At 41.7% G+C, this 23,074-nt stretch overlaps 1 pseudogene; it reads right to left on the bottom strand.

The window, feature by feature from the left end:
• Positions 1–13,211: 13,211 nt before the first annotated feature.
• On the bottom strand, positions 13,212–13,906 carry LOC101134379 (nucleoside diphosphate kinase B-like; annotated as a pseudogene).
• Positions 13,907–23,074: the final 9,168 nt, after the last annotated feature.

Raw genomic sequence — 23,074 nt, 5'->3', positions numbered from 1 at the left:
AATACACTATTGAGTTCTCTGTAGATATAAAATTCCTTTCTAGACCAAGGGATTTTCTTTCACAAAGTATTTATAAAAACATTTCAGTAGCAAGTAAAATATTTACCTCTTAAAAATTTTAAAATAAGAACTTAGGAGATGTAGTAGCAGAAACATAGAAAAATGTCGTCTCTCTACTCCGCCTTCTCTAGCTGGCAAACTCCTATTCATGTCTCAGGACCCAACTCAAGTGCCATCTTTTCTTTAATTTTAATCATACTCCCTTAAAGAGGACTAGCCACTTTCTTTTCTGTGCTCCTATAAATAGACTTTACATTTTTATACTGTGTTAAAATCATTTATCTTTCTCCCCATAACTACTCCAGAGACATTAAATGAGAACTACACAAACATATAAAATGTTCTCCTTAAAATTGAGTTTCACATGGCATTTTATTCTTATTTTACTTTTGGAGATGCATCGTAAGCTGTTTTCTCTTTTTATTATTATTAGTGTAAGTTTCAGGGGTACAAGTGCAGTTTTGTGACATGGGTATATTGCATAGTGGTGAAGTCCAGGTTTTTAGTGTAACTGTCACCCAAAGAATGTACATTGTACCCACTAAATAATTTCTCATTCCGGCCGGGCACGGTGGCTCACGCCTGTAATCCCAGCACTTTGGGAGGCTGAGGCGGGAGGATCGTGAGGTCAGGAGATTGAGACCATCCTGGCTAACACGGTGAAACCCCATCTCTACTAAAAATACAAAAAATCAGCCAGGCGAAGTGGCGATTGCCTGTAGTCCCAGCTACTCGGGAGGCTGAGGCAGGAGAATGGTGTGAACCTGGGAGGTGGAGCTTGCAGTGAGCCGAGATTGCGTCACTGCACTCCAGCCTGGGCGACAGAGTGAGACTCCGTCTCAAAAAAAAAACAAAATAAAATAAAATAATTTCCATTCCTCATCCACCTCACCCTCCCACCATTCTGAGTCTCCAGTGTCAATTATTCTGTACTCTATGTCCATGAGTGCACATTATTCAGCTCCCACTTGTCAATGAGAATGTGCAGTACTTGATTTCCTGTTTCTGAGTTATTTCACCCAAGGTAATGGCCTCCAGTGCCATCCATGTTGTGGCAAAAGACGTGATTTCATTCATTCTTATGGCTGCATTGTATTTCATTATGTATATTTACCACATTTTCTTTAGCCAATCATCCATTGACACTTAGGTTGATTCCTTATCTTTGCTATTGTGAATAGTGCTATGATAAACATATGTGTACAGGTATCTTTTGATATAATATTTGTTTTCCTTTGGGTAGATACCCTGTAGTGGGATTGCTGGATTGAATGACAGTTTTATTTTCAGTTCTTTGAGAAATCTCTGTATAGTTTTCCACAGAGGTTATATTAATTTACGTTTCCACCAAAAGTGCACAAGTGTTCCCTTTTCTCCACATCCTCACCAACATCTGTTATTTTTCACATGGCATTTTAGATAATTATAAATTATTAGAGCTAGAAGGTATCTGCAAGATTATTAAATTAAATATAATTCTTTCCCAAGCTTACCCCCAATATGTCACCTCCATTTTATAGATGAAGAAACGGAGCCTGTTAAAATAAGTTAAATACATAAGACTTTTAGCTAGGAATTAGCAAAGTAAGGCTATCATCCCCATCTTTTTATTCTGATCACTGTTCTGTCTGCTTCAATATAACCACCTCCTTTCCACATGGTGATTCTGCAATAATATTTCTTGCTAAGCTCTTCAGGGCTACTTAATCTGATATCCTTGAATTTCCCAAAATGATGTGCATGTATTATAGGTCTTGCCTATATGAGTAAGGCCTTCCCTCTCTAAACATTCATGCATTCATTCATTCAACAAATATATATCAAAGACTCCATGTCCAGTCCTCAACAAAGCACTAGCAAACCCAAACCAAATCAGCAACATATACAAATATACACCATGACATGTGATTTTTTTTCCATGAATGTTCAACATCTGAAAATCAGTCATGTAATAATCTATATTAATAGAATACGGGACAAAAATTACATGATCATCAGAGTAGATATGGAAAAAAATTTGATGAAATTCAACAGTATTTAATAATGAAAGCATTCAACAAGCTAGAAATAGAAGGGAACTTCTTAAGCCTGACAAAAGACATCTATGAAAAACTTCAATTAATATCATACCCAATGGTGAAAGACTAACTGCTCCATCCTAAGACCAGGAACACACAAGGATGTCTTCTCTCACCACTTCTGTTCAGCAAGGTACTTTCAGTTCTAGCCAGAGCAATTATGCAAGAAAAAAAAAAGGCATCCAGATTGGAAAGGAAGAAATAAAAGTGTCTCCATTCACAGATGACATGATGTTGTATGTAAAAAATGGTAAGGAATCCACACACACACGCATACACACACACACACACACACACACACAAACTGTTAGAACTAATCAACAAGTTCAATAGGGTTGCAAGATGTACAATCAATGTACAAGATACACTTATATTTCTGTACATTAGCAATGAACAATATGCAAAAGAAATTTAAAGAATAATTCCATTTATAATAGCACCAAAAAGAATAAAATACATAGCCATAAATTTAACAAAAGAAGGGCAAGACTTGTACACTGAAAACTAGAAAGTACTATTGTCATGTGGTGTTGATGATATAGTGGTGAGCACAGCTGCCTTTTAAAACCTTGCTGAAAGAAATGAAAGAAGATGGAAATAAATGAAAACACATCTCAAGTTCACAAATTAGAAGACTTAATATTGTTAAGATAAAAATATTTTCCAAATTGACATACAGATTCAATGCAATCCCTATCAAAATTCCAGCTGCCTTTTTTGCAGAAATCGACAAAGTGATCCTAAAATTCATACGGAAATTCAAAGAACTCACAATAGCCAAAACAATCTTGAAAAAGAACAAAGCCAGAGAACTCAGATGTCACAGTTTCAAAACCTACTAGAAAGCTGTAGTAATGAAGACAGTATGGTCCTGGCATAAAGGTAGACAGAAAAATGAATAGAATAGGATTAAGAGTTTAGAAATACTCTCACATTTGTAGTCAATTGATTGTCAACAGGGGTGCAAGGCCATTCAGTGGTACTGGGACAACAAATGGTACTGAGACCACTGGGTAGCCATATGCAGAAGAGTGAAGTTGGACTTCTACACCATATTAAAAAATTAACTCATAATGTATCATAGACTGAAATGAAAGTGCTAAAACTATAAAAGCATAAAAAGAAAACAGAAGTAAATCCCTGTGACCTTGGATTAGGCAGTGGTTTCTTGGACACAAAACCAAAAGCACAAGTTATTAAATAAATAAATAAACAAAATGGACTTCATCAAAATTAATTTTTTTTTTTTTGCTCTGTTACCCAGGTTGGAGTGCAGTGGCACAATCTCGGCTCACTGCAGTCTCTGCCTCCCGAGTAGGGAATCAAGGGATTCTCCTGCCTCAGCCTCCAGAGTGGCTGTGATTACAGGAAACTGCCACCACGCCCAACTAATTTTTGTATTTTTAGTAGAGATGGGGTTTTGCCATATTTGCCAGGCTGGTCTTGACCTCCTAACCTTAGCCTCAGCCTCCCAAAGTGCTGGGATTACAGGCATGAGCCACCACGCCTGGCCAAAATGAAAATTTTTGTGCTTCGAAGGACACCATCAAAAATGTGAAAAGACAACCAACATGGTAAGAAAAAATATTTGCAAATAATATGTCTGATAAGAGATTTCTATAGAATATATACAGAATACTTACAGTTCAACAACAGGACTGATAAATCACTAATTTTAAAATAGGCAAAGGCCAGATTTCCTCTAAACTCTGCACGTGGTGATTTGGGACCACACATTGGAAATTCACAGTTATACCTTGAGGAACTTCAACTTTAACCTCCTGTTACACGCATAGGTCTGAAATACAATTGTGGAAAATGTCATATTCTTCCCACGGGACTGTTAGATGCCAGACAAGTCAGGGTATTTACCTTCTCAGGGTGAGATGCGCAAGAGAAGGAGTGAAAAAATAATGAATAGGAAAGGTCATCCTTGAATTAGGACTGTATTTGAAGGAATAGTTGATAATTTCCTGAAAATTAAAAAGGTTTTGTCAACACAAGGTACACATAAACTGCTGGAGAGCTGGGAATGGGAATAGGGTACTGCCACCTTTTCTGAGATTCAGTTCTGAGTCTATAATCTTAGCACTTTGGGAGACTGAGGTAGGAGGATCATTTGAGGCCAAGAGTTCAAGACCAACTTGGTCAACATAGTGAGACCCCATCTCCACAAAAAATAAAAAGTTAGTGTGGTGGTGCACACATTTAGTCCTAGCTACTCGGTAGGCTGAGATGGGAGGATCACTTGAGCCCAGGAGTTTAAGGCTGCAGTGAGCTATTATCGTGCCACTGCACTCCAACCTGGGTGACAGAGAGAGACTTTATCTCTAAAATAAAACAAAATAGGCAAAGGATTTCAACATAAATTTCTCTGAAAAAATGATAAGCAAATGGCCAATAAGTACATGAAAAGATGCTCAATATCATTGGTCATTAAAGAAATACAAATCAAAACCACCAAGAGATACCACTTCACATCCCTAAGATGACTATAATTAAAAAAAAAAAAAAGCCCAGTGGCTCATGTCTGTAATCCCAGCACTTTTGGGAGGCCGAGCCAGGCAGATCACCTGGCGTTAACAGTGACCTTGAGCAGCATTGGTAGTGGTTTTGGCAGCATCGCTGGGAGTGCAGCCTTCTGAATTTCTGCTCAGCAGAACCAGCAGGTCCCACAGCGGCAGCAGTCCCATCTCTAGCAGTTGAACAGCAAGTGTGGGGTTATGAGCTCCAGCTCACAGCTTCGTCATCACTTTCCTTCTTTTGCTCCTTCAGCCTTTTCCCTTTGGAGCCAATGTGCTGCATTAAGTCCCTCTCTCTTGACATCTCTACAGCAGTGTCTATTTTTCTGACCAGACACTCTACAATACACTTCCTTTTTAAACTATAAGTTTCAGCCTAAAGCAGGACCAGATGACATCTGGGGAAAAGCAGAGTTAAATCAAGTTCAACATTTTAATTTGTTTTGGAGTAGATATTCTAATTTATGAATTAACTATGTTTGCCTTGTAAAGTGACAGTAGGTCTCGATGTTGTGTAAGAGTGAGCTGTTAAGTCATGGGCCTACCAAGGGCTAGGAAAATCACCTTTATGGAATAATTTTATAGGAATAGTGGGAGGCTACTTTAAAATTGTGTTTTGATTGTGTCATGAGCCATGCTTTTGTAACATACTGTTTATATATGTAGACATGTGTGTTGAAGAAGTGGTCTGTCTTAATGATCAAAGTGAGAGAGCAGAGTCTAAGAGTGTGTAGTCACCAGGCTCTAAGATGGCCCCCAATGGCCTCTTTGTATTCATGAGCTTGTAAAATGCCCTCCCACATTGAATAGGGCTGACTTGTGTAATTGATAGGATATTCTGGGGGGAAAAATACACTGCAGCTTCTGCCTTGCTCTCTTGTGGATCCCTGGCTCTGAAGAAGGTCAGCTGCCTCATCATGAAGACTTTCAAGTAGGTTATGGAGATGTCCATTTGATAACAAAGTGAGGCCTCCTGCCAATCGTCATGTGAGTGAGATCCTCCAGCTTCTGTAGAGACAATGACAGCCCTGGCAAACATCTTAAAGAGATCTCAAACAAAAATCACCCAGCTAAGTTCCCCTTGGATTCCCGATCCACAGATAGTATGTGAGATAATAAATGATTATTGTTTTAGGTCTCTGAATTTTGAGCTAATTTGTTATGCAGCAGTAGCTAACTAATACAGGATAAGAGAAGAGAGGCATTGGCTCTAGGTATAGGAGACAGAGCAGAGCACACAAGGATTAGGTCCTGGCCCTGCCACATGGTGGCTATTGATCCGATTCACATCTATACAAACTGGTAAATTGAGTGTACCTGGTGAGCCCTATGGGATAGCCTGCTGTAAGTGATAATGTCAAGGGAGACCTTGATGCACTCTAGACAAGTAGAGAGTTGGATCAAGCTTATATCGGAGACTATCTTCAGAGTCCTTCTAATACTTTGTAACTCCTCCCTGACTCCCAAGAGACATTTCGACTTACCCTCTCCTGGTGTACTGCTGCTCCTCCTTTCTTTATCTAGCTTGATAAACCACTTCACATCAACACACTCTGAGAGTTGGCTATGAGCAAGGCCCTCAAAGATCAACAAACCACTATTCCTCTCCTGAAAGAGCCTTCCATTTATAGACTACTTTGTGTTGGGAATATATTGCATTTGCCTCTAAACTCAAAGTTAGAGGTTAATTGCAGTCTCTTTCAGCGGGACCTGAGATTCTGCATCTCCAGGAAGCTGCCAGGTGATGTTGCTCCTCCTGGTCCTGAGACCACACTATGAGTACAAGGAACTAAGGGACTCTGCAGGTGTAGGGATAAAAGATAGAACAGGGTACCCAACAAATGCATGCACTCTCAGGATGAAGGAAATTCAGTGACTCAAATCAAACTGCGTGTATAGATTCTGGTTCAACTTAGATCCAAGATTTGTCGCAGCCACCATGAATAAAACCTGCAGCATGACTTGGTCTTGTGTGTCCCTTGCCTGGGAGGCTTTCACAGAGAAATAGGTAGGATAACAAGGGGGCAAAAAAAGTTCCATTTTGTTCAGTGCATAGATCAAATATTCCAGGTTGGAAAGGACTTTCAAAGTCTCCTTCAGTCACCTAACCTGTGGTTGAATCACCCCCATGTCATCCCTACCCAGTCATTGTTCAAGCTGTGTTCAGATACTTGCAGTGATGATAAACTCACCCTTCCCAAGACAGTCCATTTCTTGTTTGGGCAGCTGTGATTGCAGAAAATTCTGTAGAACAAATAACATTGTTTTGTCTCCAAGTTACCAGTGACTTTCTGAATGTTACCTTTAGAGTCATTTAAAACAAATTTGTAGGCCTTTATATATTGAAAGATGGCTCCCTAATCTGTATCAAATTTTCCTTTCTACAGGTTAAATATCACCAGTTTCTTTACCTGATGCTGCTTTGTCATGCAGCTTGGTCTCAGATGATTCTTAGATGGTCCCAATGAACATATTCCAGTGTTTCCATTGGAAAGAAGAGACTCTAGATGAAGCAGGGATACAAGCAAAATTTAAAGGCAATTTTCTAGCCATAATGAGAGATACGTGTTTAAAATTCAGGATACTGAGTTCTAGAGGGTTCTAGCCACATTGGGTGAGGGCCATGCTTACTCTACACTCCCACGAAGTATACTTAGATTTAGGCTCCTTTTACCTGAAATATGTAGGCCCAGGTGACCTCTTCTCTCAGGTAACTGTTTCTCAAAACCATGTCCTCAGAACACCTGGATTAGAATCACCTGGGGTCCTCTTAGAAATGCTGATTCATGAGTCTCACCTTAGTCCTATGAAATCAACAGCTTTTGTGGTAGGGACAGCGGAAGCTACTTTATTTTTTCTTGAGACAGAGGCTCGCTCTGTCCCCCAGGCTGGCGTGCAGTGGCAAGATCTCGGCTCACTGCAAGCTCCACTTCCCAGGTTCCGTCATTCTCCTGCCTCAGCCTCCCCAGTAGCTGGGACTACAGACGCCCGCCACCACGCCCGGCTAATTTTTTGTATTTTTAGTAGAGACGGGGTTTCACCGTGTTATCCAGGATGGTCTGGATCTCCTGACCTTGTGATCTGCCCGCCTCGGCCTCCCAAAGTGCTGGGATTACAGGCAAGAGCCACGCGCCCGGCCAGAAGTTACATTTAAACAAACTGCCCAGGTGGTTCTGCTGAATATGAAGGGGGAGAACCATGGTTCTAGCCTGTACTCTCGGATCTCTGCTTGTCTTGCTCTTTATTGCACCAACTGAATGGGAATAATAGGAAAGCTCAACAAAGAAAAATGTCAAATGCTTCAGGAATTCTAAGAGGGAGAGCGAGGAACAGAAAAAGAAGGAGAACAAAAAGGAGGAGGAAAAGAAAAATTTTCATTCCTTTTCTTATAACCCAAGATCCCCCTTCCCTAATGCTGTAGCTCCTGCAGGTACTTAAAATTTGGCCTCAGCTGCAGCAGCCTGCGGGTGTTGGAGTAAAGGACCTCGCGCTCCCTCTAGAGGCCGACAGTAATAAGGGCAGGGAGAACTGAAGGGTAGTTGAAAGTGAGGTGAAAAGAGACGCTTGTTAACTAACTCCCTTGGCATCATTCACTCTACAGTCTTCTAGCACATCAGTTCTCAAAGTGTGGCCTGGGGAACCCAAAGAAGGGTCCACAAAGTCAAAACTATTTTCATGATAATATAAAAATTTGCCTTTTTTATTCTCATTATGAATATACAGAGATTTCCAGAGGCCACATGACATGCTGCACTCCCAACAGATGGAATATAGAAGCAGATATGAGAATCCAAGCTTTTTAAAATTAAATCAGGCATTAAAGTTATTTAAAAACAATGTAGCTGAGCGCGGTGGCTCATGCCTGTAATCCCAGCACTTTCGGAGGCCAAGGAGGGTGGATCATTTGAGGTCAGGAGTTCGAGACCAGCCTGACCACATGGTGAAACCCCGTCTTTACTAAAAATACAAAAAAAATTAGCCGTGCATGGTAGTGCATGCCTGTAGTTCCAGCTACTCAGGAGGCTGAGGCAGGAGAATAGCTTGAACCTGGGAGGTGGAGGTTGCAGTGAGCCAAGATCATACCACTACACTCCAGCCTGGGTGACAGAGCAAGACTCTGTCACAAAAAATAAATAAATAAATAAAAAATAACAGAAAAAAAAGCTGCTGTTCTAGTTTTTTTTGAAAATATAGCTATTTCTCATTTTTTAAAAATGTTATTTATATTAACATATAATAGGTTTATTACTTTTAAGTGAATGAATTAAACTTTTTGTTTTAACTTCTAATACAGTAAATATCTAAATATAATCGACATGAACAAAAACTCTGGGCTCCTCAATAATTTATTTTTTTGAGACGGAGTCTCTGTCGCCCAGGCTGGAGTGCAGTGGTGCGATCTTGGCTCACTGCAAGCTCCACCTCCCGGGTTCATGCCATTCTCCTGCCTCAGCCTCCCAAGTAGCTGGGACTATAGGCGCCTGCCACCACACCTGGCTAATTTCTTTGTATTTTTAGTAGAGATGGGGTTTCACCATGTTAGTCAGGATGGTCTTGATCTTCTGACCTCGTGATTCACCCGCCTCCGCCTCCCAAAGTGCTGGGATTACAGGCATGAGCCACCGCACCCGGCTCCTCAATAATTTTTAAGAGAGGTGAGGGGTTCTAAGTTTAAAAAGTCTGAGAATCACTGTCTTCAAACTTGGCTGCCCATTGGAATCAACATAGGAAGCTTGAAAAAAATACTGGTGCCTGGATTCCATGCCCAGAGATCCCTATATAATTGTTCTGGTGTTTAGCCAGGGTATTGAGAATTTTTTAAGCTCTCAGGTGGTTCTAATGAGCAGCCAAGGCTAAGAACCACAGCACTAGTCTAAGGATATTATGGATGTCAAAACACACACGGCCATGGCTAAGGACGGAGAAAGCAAATATGGTCCATAACAGCAAATACAGACAGAAGAGCAGGAAAGAGTGGACTATCATGTTACCCCAAAAGTACAACAGGACAAAGGAGATATTTTGTAGCTCTAGTAATTAGACAAAAAGTTTTTCTCCTGCCAAGTATGTTGGATTTATTCACACACCACTGCTTCACCAGCTGGAGAAAAGGAAACTAGATTAAAATGCCACCTAGGTGAGGATTTGAGCGGTTTGGGAGACATAAAGTAATAAACTCTGTCCGCACAGCCAGAACTCAAACATAGGAATCAAACCAAAGAAATATGCAGAATGCTCTTCTGGTTCCAAAGAGTCCTGGTGAAAGCTAGGGGTGTGGGTTAGGGAGGGGGATTCAGACCCATCAGGAAACCCCCCAGGGTGTGAGGGACACAGATGAATTTTTATAGCCTCCAGCCTCTCTCAGAGGATCAATTCTTAGCATGACAAGCAGGTGCTAGGGGAGGAGGAAGTAGAGCTAAGTCCTTGGGCTTCAATTGGGTTCAGAGCTACGAAAGTGAAAGCGGTGATGATCAGACAACAGCTTTCAAACTGAAAGAGCTCTCAAGCTTTCAGATAACCTGCTGCCCTTCAAAAACTTAAATGTTGCATTAGGATTTTCTACTCAGATATTACGCCCAGATTAGGCTTTGAAACTAAACATTCAATTCAGTTAAACAATCAGCTGTACACTAATTTACAATCAAGGCAGCTACTATGAAGATGGTCTGTCTCTGGGTGGAAAGAAGATAAAAGAAAAGAGAAGCTCATAACAATAGTGATAACTAATATTTATTGAGTATTTACTATACCAGGTAATGTATTAAGAACTTTATATGCAGTCCGGGCACATTGGCTCATGCCTGTAATCCCAGCACTTTGGGAGGCCGAGGCGGGAGGATCATGAGCTCAGGAGATAGAGACTATACTGGTCAACATGGTGAAACCCCGTCTCTACTAAAAATACAAAATTTAGCTAGGCTTGGTGGTGCATGCCTGTAATCCCAGCTGAGGCAGGAGAATCGCTTGAACCTGGGAGGCAGAGGTTGCAGTGAGCCGAGATTGTGCTGCTGCACTCCAGCCTGGTGACAGAGCGAGACACCACCTCAAAAAAAAAAAAAAAAAAAAAAAAAAGAACTTTATATGCATTATCTCATTTAATCCTCTCAAGAACATGGTGGCTAGGAAATTGAGGCTAGGTGGCAGCTTGCCTCCAAGATGACCACAAAGAATCTTGTTTCCCTGGAATTCACACCTTCACATAGCCTCTTCCACGTTGAATCAGGTCTGGTCTGTGTGATCAATGGTATATGAAAGAAGTGACAGTGTGTGACTTCCAAGGCCACATCATAAAATGCATTGTGTATTCCATTTTTATCTCTCGGATCACTTGTTTTGGAGGAAGCTGGCCGCTGTATTGCTAGGACAATCAAACAGCCCTGTGGAGAGGCTCATGTGGAGAGGAGCTGAGGCCTAAGGCCAAAAGCCAGCATTAACTTGCTAGCCACATTAGTGAGTCACCTTAGAGAGGGATCCCCCAGCCTCAGACAAGCCTTCAGATGATCATAGCCCCTGCAAACATCTAACAGCTACCTATGAAAAACCTAGAGCCATAACTGCCCAGACAAGCTGCTCCCAAATTCTTGACCCACAAGAACTTTTTTCTTTTTCAGTGCTCCTGAGAACTGAGCCCACACTGCCCATGGCAGTAACCCTGATAATGTACCCTTCCTTATATTGATTTTCTCCTTTCCTGCTCATTCTTCCAGTTCCCTTTCTCCTGTTTCCTGGGATCGCCTCCCATGTTCTACACCTGAGTTCTTTTCTCAGGCTGTGTTTTTGGGGAGAACCCAAACTAACACAAACATCATGACAAGTGTGCCTTTTTAACAGATTCAGATGATCTCCTGCTAAAAGCGTATTAAACAAGGAGTTTAAATTTAGAGAACGAGTTCATCCCTATAAGGTTTTGTTGTTGTTGCTGTTTTTCCTGGCTACCAAGAAAATAGATTTAGAGATTCCTGAAAACTTCACCCAAATTGATATGCATGACTCAGTTTGATTTCATCGGTGTTTGTTACAATTTTCTTTTTCTTTTTGTTTTTTAGAGACAGGGTGTCACTATGTTGCCCAGGTTGGTCATGAACTCCTAAACTCAAGCGATCCTCCAACCTCAGCCTCCTGAGTCACTGAGATTGCAGGCACAGACCACTGAACTTGTCTTTTATTGGCAATTTTCAACCATGAGTTTTTCCCACCTGCAGATTCTGACCTTGGAACTTTGTTGTTAATAAAATTTCTCCCAACTTCAAGGGCAGCTGCCCTGACAATTGGGCTTTTGGCCAGCATGGTCTGTCTAGTCTTCCTGGAGTAAATTTTGACCAGAAACCAGAAATAATCAAGCTTTTAAAGAACAATTTCTAAAGAAAGCCTGGCTATTTATTGGCTCTTTTCTTGGGTCACCATAAAATCTTTCTTTGACTCTTAGCCAAGTCATGAATATTCTCTTGACGTCCTTGGTATCCCAGTTTTGGTCTGTGTAAAATATTACTGAACATAAAGATTTCCAGGGGAAGCTGTCAAAAATCATATTAAGATATACATATCTGGCCCTACTTAAAAGCTGGATTGCGTTGAGTAAAGTGAGCACAGATACTTTCCAACAGTCTGTCTCCAAAGGTTCTCACTAAGTTGACTTGAAATCAGTAACTGGGGGTGCAGTTATAAGAAACAGTTATTAGAAACAATTATTCCTAGGGTGATCAATTCATTGTGGTTTGCCTACGGCCCTTCCCAGTTCTAGTACTAAAATTTCCGTGTCCCCAAATACCCTCAGTCCTGGGAAACCAAGACAGTTGATGACACTACATATTTCTGATGGTTATGTTTCCAGAAGCCTAATTAATCCTTGATATAGCTGAAATTTAGTCCTGGATCATGGTTAAGATAAGATAGGTACTGTGGTAAGTTTGTAAATTTCAAGACTGATTAAGGAAAAGATGAGATGGCAATATTGCACAACAAGCTTATTTGATAGTGCTGTGACAAGGTTGCATAAGAAAGAAAGGGTGTTCTTCCTACCAAGAGCTGATCTAGAGAGAGCTGCAGGCATGGGGCCACCACCTGGAAGGGAAGAGGGAAAGAGAGCACTGAGTGGAGAGGGAAATGGGAGGGGGGTACACGGGTCTAGGCAGTGTCACTCAGCAGCAAGGTGGGGAGTCTCTGGGTCAGAGTTCTGAAGAGCAGCAGGTCTGTTGGGGTTTTTAGTAGCTACAGAATGTATCTTATATATGGCTAACAGGTGTTGGGTGCAGTTTTGTGGGGTGTGCAAAGAAGTCAGGCTCTAATTGTCTAAAAATAGGCTTATTGGGGCTATATTTAAAGTAATATGTGTAACTAATTTGAATTGGTGCTGGCAGGCTTCGAGTTCATGGTCCTAGCCTGCTGCAAAGAAGTTCAACACATGAGGACCAAGAAACAGGGCCCATCTTTGACCCATTTACATCACATATGCATTCAGATTCCTTTTTGTTTGTTTGTTTGTTTCCAGTTTCCAAAGGCTTTATTAGTAAATATCCTTTAGAAAAGAATAATCAATCCTGTTGCTTCCAAGTCAATGGAATGAAGAACCATGTCCAGAGACACTCCAAGCAGTGCTGAAGAAGACCGCTGCTGTGTCCACCTCTTGTTCATAGGCCCAGTCATAAGCACAAGACTTGTAATCAACCAGCTCTTCAGGTTAAGTTTTTCCCACCCACAGACTCTGACCTTGGAAATATGTAGTGCCATCAACTGTCTTGTTTTCCCAGGGCTGAGGGTATTTGGGGACATGGAGCTATAAACCATAGGCTGATTTATTTTTCAGCACTTTTTACTGAGTCACTGCCATGAATGATGTCCCTGCCAACCTGAATGCAGAAGTCCCCGCCACTGGTGCCTGGCTTAGAATCCGTTGGATTGGTCTCCCAAGCATCACTCGGCCTGTCTCCACTACACTCAGTCCCTCCTCCATGGCCATGAGTTCACGTACTTCACCAGCCCAGGGAGGAATGGACAGTCTTTCAGGTCAGGGTAGAGCTGCTTCAGGTGTTCCTCAGAGGCCCAAAGGTGGAATCCCTTCAGCTCAAAGTGCCTCATGACATTGCCCAGCAGGCCCCACCGCACACCATGTGGCTTCATGGCAATAAAGGTGCGCTCGAGGTTGGACACGGTCTGGGAAGCTGATGGGGCAGGCAGTGGCTGCACTGCAGCAGCCGAGAGCTGCAGTGACCTGCACCCAGATTTCCTATCATGAGCATTAGAACACATATCGCTCCTGCTTCAGCCTTGCCAGTGAGAACAAGAATTCTCCTCTGCAGATAGCACCTGCCTCACTCCTTCCCATTCTTGTGCTTCCTTCTTCATACACCAGTGATGAATTTCCCATGACTTGGGGAGAAAAATCCAACTGGAAGTGGAAGGAGATAGTAGTGGTTGTGGTGGAGGGGGTGGTGCGGGGGAGAGGAAGAGTTAGTGATGAATCATGAATACTTAGGTAATACAATGGGACAGGCTTGGGCAGGAAGAAACACTGGGGCAGGACAGTTCATGTGAAGTACAAAAATGTTGTTCTGGGAGATGCAGGTCAGAGCAGGGCCGTTAAGTCAAAACCACCGGCACTGTAGAGATGAATATTGTAAACAGCTTTTATTTTAATTCAGGCTGTCCCCACATCCAACCCCCCTTTTTTAATTTGCAAGAATCCTCCACCTTGTGTGATGTCAGTGGGATGTGGTACCTCAACTCTTACCAAAGAATATCAGGATGAAGTCTTCCTCCTTCACGCCCATCATGGAGGTGGGAGCACATGACCCAAGCTGGTTAATCCAATGCCCAGGGACCAGAGTTGAAGGGCAGTTAGCATCTTTCACCATGTACCACATGGTTATGGTACCCAGTGATAGAAGAGGCATTCAGTACTGGCATGTCCTCTGGAAGTGGAGAGCTGATTTTAGACAGCCCCAGTCAGTTGCTGTTACTTGCATCAAACAGTCCTGATTACATCATGACCTCTCTTTGATCCAGAAGCTGTAAATTTCTACATGCCTTCAGGCAAACTCAGCTCTGTCTTCAAATAAAATAGAGGCAAATCAGATACCTTTTTTCCCCTTAAAGACAAATTCCTTCCAAGGATTATCAATATATTTATTAATCTCTTCTCTTTATGGGCAGAAAAAAAGTCCCCATGAATTTAAAATGTGAAAATATTTTTATTGACTTAAAGATATAGTAATTTTAGGGAAGCAAAATAGTTGTGTTCAATTATTGTCACAGCAAGATGCCTGTAAAATTTATATAATTGGATTGACTGGCACTGTTAATGACTCTTCAGATATGTACAAATCTAGTCATACACTCTAAAATTTGCAGAGACAAATCAATTTAACATGCTTTATTCACTTTCTAAGTTTAACATTGGGATATATTCTGATTGAATAAAACATTCAGATGTGCTCTAATTTACATTTTGCCCACAAAATAATTCCCAATTCTGCTTCATTCATACCATTGTTTAGTATTGTGGTTGTGTTCATCATTTCTTAGCAAGGAGAACATAAGTTTCATCTATTACCAGCTGAATGATTTGATTCAAAAGGCAATTAAAAATCACACTCTTGGGAGGTCGAGGCAGGTAGATCATGAGGTCAGGAGATCGAGACCATCCTGGCTAACACAGTGAAACCCCATCTCTACTACTGAAACTACACATACACACACACACACACACACACACACACACACACACAATTAGACTGGCATGGTGGCATGTGCCTGTATTCCCAGCTATTCGGGAGACTAAGGCAGGAAAATCGCTTGAACCCCGGAGGCGGAGGTTGCAGCAAGCCAAGATCACGCCACTGCACTCCAGCCTGGGCGACAGAGCGAGACTCCATCTAAAAAAAAAAAAAAAAAAAAATCACATTCAACCTAGACAGTGTTACCAGTTGAGCCACAGGTCAAGCCCAGGTTTAATGTAAAAGAGGACCACACTGGGAATAGGCATGAAAACTGAGAGTCATGGTTCATTGGACACCATCTTTGAATGACTCACTTGGCCACCTGCTTTTTATTTTCTCTATAAAATGGATTAACTATTGCCTGACTGTCAATCACTATCACTTTCAAGATATCTTCATTTAATAACAGGTTGTTATAATGATTAAATAAAGCTTGGGAAAATTCTAGTGACTGCTCCCTATGGATGAACAGAGATAGACTCAAACTTGAAATGATACAAATCTAGTGTGCATAGAAAAATTTTGGATCTGAAGACTTCAGTGGGTTAAAAGGATGGACTTACTTTAGGAACATGCAATTCAATAGAGGTAGAAGAAAATTCCAACAGTTGGATCTATAAATACTAATGAAAAAATTGATGCGTAGATGAATGACTTAATAGACCAATGTGGAAAAGAATGAAAGGTTTAAGTAGATAATAAAACAGTGAGATATGAAGAACTAAAAATACTTCATCCAGATTTTTTTAAATGCTTCAGTGGGACATAGTGGTTATCTTCAAATATGTGAAGACTTTCATAAGCAGACATGGTAGACTTGTTCTTGAAAGGCGTATCAGCGGGTTAGAGGTGAAAGTCTGCAAGAACAATTCTGGCTGCTCAAGAGATTTTCCAACTTGGCAAGAATGGAAAGAACCTTGGGACATAGTCTTGAGCTGCCCATCACTCTCAGGGCTTAAACGAGATTGAATATTCATTGCTGAAAATGTCAAAAAAGGGATTCAAAGATCAGTCAGCTGGCCAAGCAAGGTGATCTTTAGAGTGCCCTTCCAAACCTGAGATTCTAGATTTCCAAGCCTTGACTCTTAACATCTGTCATGGAACCATTATAGCACCATCTGCCCAATTTCCCCGCTGATGATTTCACCTGACTATGTAATCCTGGAAGAGGGGGCGATGCCCATTAACTTGTAGTTGGTTTATATAAGCTAGAGCAAGCTGTGTGGTTTGAATCATGTATGTGTCCATAGGAATCTAAAATAATTGGCCAACTGTAAGCAGTGTTGTTGAATTTCATATTTGGTGAATATGTAAAATGCTTTGAATTACATTGAAACTTCCTAGGTTAAATTTAATATGTTCATGGACATTCATTATTTTCTCGTATTTCCACAAGTTAGAGATAGCTTTCCAATGGACAAATCTTTGTCTTTTATCTTAAGGAGCTGAGGTGATTCAAGCAAGCCATTTGGAAGTTCACAATTTTGTGGTTTTTTCCTTGTAAAATTGTCTTCACGAAGGAATTAAGTAAGCAATATTTGTTTTCATTGAGAATATAATTTTATTTACAACTGATCTATTGTAGAATTTGGGTTCAACCTAGGAAATTATTTTCCTCACATAAGAAAAAATACATCCAGTTCTTGCTAGAAAAATAATCACTACCTTTTTTGTACATTTAAAATCATGAATTTCTATTCTACTGGTTGTCAAAATAAAGTTAATTTATTTTTTCCTCTGCCCTTGGCCCTTTTGGAGGGAGACTGGTCATTCCACAGTCGTTCATTCAAGCTTTGGCCACTAGGTGGAGTACTAGTTAAACATTGGCTGGCCTGCTTGCAATCTCACCTTGCACTTGAAAAACGCCAATGTTTCAGTCTTGTTATCAAAAGGCCAATTTCATTCACTTTAAAATAATTGTATTTATTCTAGCATTTGTCTCACATGGAAGCATATATATATTTTATCTGATAAATAATTGTTTATGTTGTCCTGTAAGAAAATAAGCCACTTAATAAAATGAGTTCCTCATCAAGGGAACTGTGCAAGCAGAGGCTAGATAACCACTTGGCAGACAAGTTAGAAACAGAATGACGTTTTCACTGTAAATATTTTCTTGTGTAGTATTTTCTGAAAACAAGGACATTCTCTTACATAACCAGAGTGCGATGACCAATACCGTTATCTTACCCAGGGGGTAGCAAATTTTGGCCTGAAACTCAGTCAAATCCAGCCCACCATCTATTTTTGCAGGGCGCCCTAGATAAGAATGCTTTTAGATAGTTAAGTTCTTTCTTTCCTTCCTTCTTTCCTTTCTTTCTTTCTTTCCTTTTTTCTTTCTTTTCTTTTTCTTTCTCTCTTTCTCTTTCTTTTCTCTCTCCTTCCTTCCTTCTTTCTTTTCTTTCTTCTTGCTCTGTTGCCCAGACTGCAGTGCAGTGGCACGATGTCGGCTCACTGCAACCTCCGCCTCCTGAGTTCAAACGATTCTCATGCCTCAGCCTCCTGAGTAGCTGAGATTACAGGCGTGTGACACCATGCCCAGCTAATTTTTGTAGAGATGGGGTTTCATCACGTTGGCCAGGCTGGTCTCGAACTCCTGACCTCAAGTGATCCAGCGGCCTCGGCCTCCCAAAGTGCTGGAATGACAGGCATGAGCCACCGCACCCAGCCAGTTAAGCACTATTTAACACATGAAAGTTATATGATATTCATGTTTCAATGTTCATACACTAGATTGATCAGAACTCAGCATGCTCATTTGTTCACACGTCTGTGCCTGCTTTTGTGCTGCACATGCAGAATATACTGCTTGTGACAGAGACCTGCCGAGGTTCTCTCACCATTTGGTCTACAGAGCCTAAAATAGTTACTCTCTGGCCCTTTACAAAGAAAGCTTGCAGATCCCTGATCTAATCAACAAACGTTATTCAAATCTTTCCAATTGTCCCACTAATGTCCTTTATTTGGCCTGGAATCCAACCTAATTATTTAACTTCTGTGGACCTTGGTTTCTCTCTTTGTGTGATTAAAATAGTAATAGATCTTTCCCATTTAATTTTTGTGAAAATTTTATGAGTTGATCCAATAAATCTCTTGGAACAATGTTTGGCCTATAGAATAACCACCACATTAAGTGTTGGCAATTGTTACTACTTCAATCTTAGTTTTACTTTTCATTTTTAAAAATTCATATATTTGGCCAGGTGCAGAGGCTCATGCCTGTAATCCAGCACTTTCAGAGACTGAGGCAGGAGGATCACTTGAGCCCAGGAATGTGAGACCAGCCTGGGCAACATAGCAAGACCCCATTTCTACAGAAAAAAGAAAAAAATTATCTGGGCATGGTGACACATGTCTGTAATCCCAGCTACTCAGGAGGCTGAGGTGGGAGGATCGCTTGAGCACAGGAGGTTGAGGCCGCAGTGAGCCATGATTGCACCACTGCATTCCAGCCTGGGCAACAGAGTGAGACCCTGCCTCAAAAAATAAATAAAATAATATATGTATTTTTTAAATTAAGCAATACATACACTCAGTACAAAAGTTAAATGGTAGACATACAAAAGAGAATGCTGCGAAATGTAAGTTTCCCTGCTACTCTCTCCAAAGGCTACTGCTTTGGGAAATTTTAAATAACTACGTAGTACTACATGGTATTTTTAAAAAACTTTTTATTTTTTTTTGAGACGGAGTTTCACTCTTCTTGCCCAGTCTGGAGTGCAATGGCAGGATCTTAGCTCACCGCAACCTCCGCCTCCTGGGTTCAAGTGATTCTCCTGCCTCAGCCTCCTGAGTTCAAGTGATTCTCCTGCCTCAGCCTCCTGAGTAGCTGGGATTAAAGGCACGTGCCACCACGCCTGGCTAATTTTGTATTTTTAGTAGAGTTTCTCCATGTTGGTCAGGCTGGTCTTGAACTCCCGATTTCTGGTAATCTGCCCACCTCGGCCTCCCAAAGTGCTGGGATTATAGGCGTGAGCCACTGCACCCGGCCAAAAATCTTTTTAAAATTAATTATTATTATTGTTATTTTTTTCAAGATAGAGTCTCCCTCTGTTACCCAGGCTGGAGTGCAGTGGCGTGATCTTGGCTGACTGAAAACTCCACCTCCTAGGTTCAAGCGATTCTCCTACCTCAGCTTCCCAAGTAGCTGGGATTATAGGCATGTGACACCACACCCAACTAATTTTTGTGTTTTTAGTCGAGACGGGGTTTCAGCATATTGGCCAGACTGGTCTTGAACTCCTGGCCTCAAGTGATCCGCCCACCTTGGCCTCCCAAAGTGCTGGGATTACAGGCACGAGCCACTGTGCCCAGCCACTGCATGGTATTTAACCAGTGCCTTGTTGGTGTACTTTTAGGTAATTCCCAATTTTTTGCTATTATAGTTACAAAAATATTCTTGTGTTTGTGTATAGACTAAATTCCTCAATGTGATATGGAAGTACTGGGAAGGAAAGAGCATGATGCCTTTAAATGATATGAAAGCAAGGAAAGGAAGTGCTGGGTAGAGGAGGGCATGGTCACTGGCTAGGACTCCACCCCCACAGACCTAGATGAGGACAGGCATTTCCTGCCCAAATGTTGCATTTCCCAAGACCACCCTGGCCTGCCACACCCCCATCCCGTGTCTATAAAAACCCGAGACCCTAGCAAGACAGACATACAAGCTGCTGGATGTTGAGAGGAGCACATAGATGGAGGAACACATGGGTGGCTGGATGTCGAGAGGAATGTACCAACAGTCACCAGCAGAACAATGAGGAGTTTTGCTGGGGCAGTCGGAGGAGAGCCCAGGCTGCTGAGCAGCTCAACTCCAGGGGAAAACCTTCCCACTATATCCCCTTCTGACTTCCCCCAAGTTACCTCCACTCAGTAAAACCTTGCACTCATTCTCCAAGCCCAGGTGTGATCTGATTCCTCCAGTACGCCAAGGCAAGAACCCAGGATACAGAAAGCCCTCTGTGCTTGTGACAAAGTAGAGTTTAACTAAGCTGGTTAACATAAGCCACCTATAGACGGTGAAATTAAAAGAGCAAAACTAAAAGAGCACCCTGTAACACATGCCACTGGGGCTTCTTAGGAGTCATAAACATTCACCCCTAGACACTGCAGTGGGGTTGCAGCCCCACAGCCTGCCATTCTGTATGCTCCTCTAGAGGTTTGAGCAGCAGGGCACTGAAGAAGCAAGTCACATCCCCATAACATGCCCTACGAGGGGGACAAGGGAACTTTTCCCATTTCTACTGGGGGCTCATGAAGGACATGAATATCTTTATTTTTGAGAGTTGTTACCAACTTTCCCCTTTGAGAGATTGTTCCAATTTACAGTCTCACTGGCAGCATATGAGGGAACATGTTTCTTCCAAATATGAGATTATCATTTTAGGAGTTTAACAAACTGATGGCTGAAAGTTGGTAGTTCCCTTTTTAATTTAAAAATCTCTTATTATTAGTGAAAATGAACATCATTATCTATTAAGAATCAGTTGTATTTCCTCTTCTGTGAACACTCTATTCATATTCTTTGACCAATTTTTAAAAACAATTGGACATTTTCTTATGAGTTACAGATATTAGACATTTACAGAATTATGGCTGGGTGCGGTGGCTCACGCCTGTAATCCCAGCACTTTGGGAGGCCAAGGTGGGCGGATCATGAGGTCAGGAGTTCGAGATCAGCCTGACCAACACGGTGAAATCCCGTCTCTGCTAAAAATACAAAAATTAGCCAGGCGTGGTGGTGCTCTCCTGTAATCCCAGCTACTCAGGAGGCTGAGGCAGGAGAATCGCTTGAACCTGGGAGGCAGCGGTTGCAGTGAGACAAGATCACGCCACTGCACTCCAGCGTGAGTGAGAGCGAGACTCTGTCTCAAAAAAAAAAAGAAAAAAAATTACTCTGTGATATGAACTGTATTTTTAGCCCAAATTGTCAATTGTTTTTCAATTTTGTTTATGGTGATTTTTCAATCATTTGAACTTTACTGTAAAGATACAGAATGATAATATGATACTTTATGGAAAGTTCCAAATTAGCATAAAAATCTCAGCTGGTGAAATGTCTTGACTTACTAGGGGGGCAGTGGAGTGGCATGCAAAGAACCTGGGCTTTGGGCGTGGCTAAGCTTGGGTTGAATCTTCTGCTTGCTAGTGGTGTAGCCTTTCTGAACCTGTTTCCTGATCTGTGCAAGAGGGAACAAAGATGGCAGAATATGCCACTCTAAAACATGTCTCTCTGGCATAGGGATTAGTTTGAGCTGAAAGCACTTGAAAAGTAGCAAATGAAAGGAGAAGCTTTCTTTGAACTCCTCTTATTTGCCTAAAGATAGAAACTCCAAAAGGAACTCAGTTGTCATCAATCCCCTCCCCCAGGAGTTTGATCAACCAGGGAAGATCAACTTTGATCACAAAATAGGAGACAAGAAGTCAGCACCGCACTCAGACAAACTTTGTCATGAACTATTAATGGGGTTCTGGACACAGTACCCCAAAATATGTTACCTTGGTGATATGGTTTGGCTGTGTCCCCACCCAAATCTCAACTTGAATTGTATCTCCCAGAATTCCCACATGTTGTGGGAGGGAACATGGGGGAGGTAATTCAATCATGGGTCCAGTCTTTCCCATGATATTCTTGTGATAGTGAATAACTCTCATGAGATCTGATGTGTTTATCAGGGGTTTCCACTTTTGCTTCTTCCTTATTTTTCTCTTGCCGCTGTCATGTAAGAAATGCCTTTTGCCTCCCGCCATGATTCTGAGGCCTCCCCAGCCATGTGGAACTGTAAGTCCAGTTAAACCTCTTTTTCTTCCCAGTCTTGGGCATGTCTATCAGCAGACTGAAAACAAACTAATACAGCAAACTGGTACCAGTAGAGTGGGGTACTACTGAAAAATACCCGAAAATGTGGAAGTGACTTTGGAACTGGGTAGCAGGCAGAGGTTGTAACAGTTTGGAGGCCCCAGAAGAAGACAGGAAAATGTGGGGAAGTTTGGAACTCTCTAGAGACTTGTTGAACGGCTTTGCCCAAAATGCTGATAGCGATATGGACAATAAAGTCCAGGCTGAGGTGGTCTCGGATGGAGATGAGGAACTTGTTGGGAACTGGAACAAAGGTGACTTTTGATATGTTTTAGCAAAGAGACTGGCAGCATTTTGCCTATGCCTAGAGGTTTGTGGAACTTTGAACTTGGGAGAGATGATTTAGGGTATCTGGCGGAAGAAATTTCTAAGCATCAAAGCATTCAAGAGGTGATTTGGGTGCTGTTAAAGGCATTCAGTTTTATAAGGGAAAAAGAGCATAAAAGTTCAGAAAATTTGCAGCCTGACAATGTGATAGAGAAGAAAAACCCATTTTCTGGGGAGAAATGTAAGCTGGCTGAAGAAATTTGCATAAGTAGCAAGAAGCCTAATGTTAATACCCAAGACCATGGGGAAAATGTCTCCAGGCCATGTCAGAGACCTTCACGGCAGTGACCCCCATCACAAGCCGGGAAGCCCAGGAGGAAAAAATGGTTTCCTGGGCCAGGACCAGGGTCCCCGTGCTGTGTGCAGCCTAGGGACTTGGTGCCCTATGTCCTAGCACCCCCAGCCGTGGCTGAAAGGGGCCAACATACAGCTTGGGATGGTGCTTCAGAGGGTGGAAGCCCCAAGCCTTGGCAGCTTCCAAGCGGTATTGAGCCTGTGGGTGCACAGAAGTTA

The sequence above is a fragment of the Gorilla gorilla genome, chromosome 13 (assembly GCF_029281585.2).
Source record: "Gorilla gorilla gorilla isolate KB3781 chromosome 13, NHGRI_mGorGor1-v2.1_pri, whole genome shotgun sequence".
NCBI lineage: Eukaryota > Metazoa > Chordata > Mammalia > Primates > Hominidae > Gorilla > Gorilla gorilla.
This window is presented reverse-complemented; position numbering and strand designations above follow the sequence as displayed.